Here is a 3,611-nt window from a genome sequence, read left to right on the forward strand (position 1 = left end):
TCTTTTGAATTTTTTCAAAATTGTGCGTTAAATCAAGCGTATCGAACTATAAGTAGCCTGAATTGTCATATAGACTGAGATATGTAGGAAATCCATTTGCGGGGTTCGACCATAATTCCTATTGTCCGTACCAAATACCTTTTCCAAGATGAAGATATGATTGGTCAAAATTAGATTCGTCAATTTCATTTTCCTTGAATTTCTTGCATCAATCCAAGTAAAATGTGGGACAATTATTGACAACCAATTTTGACCCACCACGATAGAAATTAATTTTTGAGCTTCTTAATCAAACAATTTGAAATAATTGGTTTTATGGAAAATCTGAAATATTGTTTTAAGATTTTAAAATGATTTTACTTATTTGTGTAATATTCTAAATAATTAATGTGTTTTATACAGTACATATATTCAATTAGTATGTTCCATAAATAGTTGAAGTCGTCACGAAAAGATTTGACACTTTTAAGTTAAAATTTTCATTAATTTTTGTTAGTCTTAATTCTAGTTATGATGTAAGTTGATGCTTTAATCATTTTGTAATAAAATTTGATTATTTTATTTCGTTAAGATTAAAAAATTCATTAATTAATTAATATTACTTCGTCCTATTTAATTTCTTCACATATTACATCCAAATTTGGCTAAGTCTTTAATTAGCTTGGCCCAATTTGCAATTTGTAATGATATTTCCTAGTTGTCATTCTATTACCTAACCTTAAACACATTTTTGGGCCCTGCATTCAACACAAATAATTTCCTAGCCCACATTTTTAATTCCCTAACTAACCCATTTGCATTCAGAAAGTGTTGATAGACAAAAATTCAATTCCTTTTCCTTGGATCCCAGCCCATACCTAAGAACCCGACCCAACCTTTCTTCTTCAACAAAATACAAACCATGTCGCGAAGCAGCGACAACGTGCATGAGCAACACCACCGACGTCAAGAAGCGCCTCATGCGAGGTTGAGTTCACGAGGGCAGCAACAATATCTCCAAACGACGCCTTTTTCCGTTAAAATACACGAAAAAAAGAAGATGCGTTTCTCTTTTCCGTGTTGACGTCTTCCTCACCAGTACACTTATATAGTAGATCAGTTTGCTTTTCACTCCTTCCAGCTGTGTCTGGTCGTCCTTGCTCACTTGGAGATAAAGCCACATAGCACTCACGGATGATCGATCGATCGATCCAAGCCCTCCACGCTGCCCCTGTTGTCTGATTTTTTTGTGCGGGTTTGGTTTGAATTCTCGTACAATCCAGCTGTTCCTTCATCCTTGGAAATTTTGAATTGAGACTTGATTCTAGGGTTTCAATTCCGCCCTTGTTCTCACCCAAAATATACCTTTTTCCCCCAAAAGGTAAAACCTAAGATTCCCACTACATAAACGTCTTTTCTTTTCATCTAAAGGGTGGGACTTTTTTTAGTCGAAAATTTTATAGAAATATTAATAGATACTTCAAGCAAAGACTAAGCAAAGAAAAATATAGTGAGACGTTCAAAGTGGAAAACTTAGTTTTGGTCGGATTATCACACTTTTTATTTCGTTTTGAATCTGTTTCTTTCAAGTTCCTCCGTGTCTGAGGTTTTGCACTGAATTTTGGTTGATCATATGTGTTCGAGTTTCCATTTGTTTGTAAAAGTTGTTGTTCATCCTAGCTCGTCACTGTCTCCACTTCGCTGTCCGGAAAGAGGTGATTGCTCTTCTTTGTTTCAGTTTAATTAGTTTTTTGCTGTTTTATGTTTATATTGAAGTGTCTTTGATGGTGTTTTAGTTTCAGTATTAAATCAGCTTATTGACTGCCTTTGTGTTGATTTATGACTTGTTCTTGTTAGATTTCTGCAGTGTTTGGTATTTGGATGTTATAATGATTTGTTTATTTCATCGTAGGTTGTACAATCTTTCGCTATGAACATGGGGGAAGTTGTTTAAGCCTAATTTAGTTTCATGGAGTCGATTATGATCTCTTCTTCATTTAGTATCAAAAACATTCATTTCGGATCTATATTGTTATTGATTTAGCTTAGGCTTAATCTTATTAGAGCTATTGTATGATGGTTCTTTTAGTTGATTATATGTTTAATCTCATGGATTGATTTTTTATGAGTCTTCGCCTTTCATTATGCCCGCCATAGTGTAATATGATGTCCAACATGTCTTGAGCCTTAGTTGTTCGAGTTCTAATCAATTTAATATGTGTGATAGCATAATGATTTGTTCTTATTTTGTTCATTTAAGATTACTTTGAAATGCTTCTGAAATCTGAATGTTCTTTTAGGAGAACATATTGTTGTTATTTGCTCTCATTTTGATTGTTGGTTGAGCTATTTGGAAGGATATTCCTAGCATGTTATTTATTCTAAAAATGGTCATAATGCATTCTCCTTTTCCATGATTTTTTCTCGCTTACAAAATGTTATGTTTTTCAGATTTGTTGTTTGGTTTTGGTTAGATTAATCTGTCCGGCACTCGATTAATTTAAAGTTATTCTCTTACAGTTTTGATGAGCGTAATTGTTAGTTATAAACTAGGCTAGTTTGTGGTATATCTTCTATATTTAGGTGATTATTATCTTAAATTCAACTTTGTGAATGGCCCTCACCCTTGCTTATTATTCCTCTGCTTTGTTTTTATTTAGTTAAACAACATGTACTTCAATTGAATTTAATGTTGACTCACAATTGTTTGTTGTGAAATGCATGTGATCGGTGGTGGAATTCTATTCGGACTCAAATGCTTCTTCATTTGCATCTAGATTGGGTCACAAAATCCCAATAGCGTTATCTCTTGAGTCAGTCGGTCAATGGAAACAAGGAACAGGTCCCCAAAAGTCGATGCGTAGGTTCATTTAGATAAACATGTACTTCAGTTGAATTTAATATTGACGCACGATTGTTTGTTGTGAAATGCACGTGATCGGTGGTGGAATCCTATTCAGACTCAAATACTTCTTCATTTGCATCTAGATTTGGCCACAGAAGCCTATTACCGTTGTCTCTTGCGTCAGCCGATCAATGGAAACGAGGAACAGGTCCCCAAGCGTCGATGCATAGAAGAATCGGATGAGAATTGGAAATATTGTCAAATTTGTATTTTTGTTATTTTGGGGTCTAAGCCCTTGTCTTTTGCTATTATCATTACCATGTTAGAATTTTAGGAAAAGTGGAAGATGGTCCTAAGGACTAAAGAGATAAATTTCAAAATTTTAGCTTGGGATACATACAAAGGTGTCAAGAATTGGGCCTTTGGCCCAAAACAAAAAGAGGTCCAAGTATTGGACCACGCGGACAGAAATAAGACTTGGGTTCAACTCTCTCTTCCTCTTTACAACACCGCATTTAATTACTTGTCAATATTTGTCGTAAGCCTTAAGGTCGAAAATTTCAAATCCTCGAAGGACGTCCATTTCGTTAAATAATTTAACTAAAATTGGTCAACTTCACATGAACTAAAAAATAAAATTATTTTTTCAAGAAAATATCTCGTTTAGTAGGGAAATATTTCCGTTTTCCTTTTTAAAATGATTCTAACTATATAAAAAATAGTTCAAATTTTCTATTCAAGACAAGTTATTCTTTTTTACCAAAAAAATTAATTATCGGATAACCAC

At 33.8% G+C, this 3,611-nt stretch overlaps 1 long non-coding RNA gene across 1 annotated transcript; it reads left to right on the forward strand.

Annotated features, from left to right (window-relative positions):
* The first annotated feature begins 852 nt into the window (after positions 1-852).
* On the forward strand, positions 853-3,163 carry LOC114075127. Its single transcript, XR_003575491.1, has 2 exons — positions 853-1,694; positions 2,757-3,163. It is a non-coding gene; the product is annotated as an uncharacterized LOC114075127 (long non-coding RNA).
* Positions 3,164-3,611: the final 448 nt, after the last annotated feature.

The sequence above is a fragment of the Solanum pennellii genome, chromosome 1, assembly GCF_001406875.1.
Source record: "Solanum pennellii chromosome 1, SPENNV200".
Lineage (NCBI taxonomy): Eukaryota > Viridiplantae > Streptophyta > Magnoliopsida > Solanales > Solanaceae > Solanum > Solanum pennellii.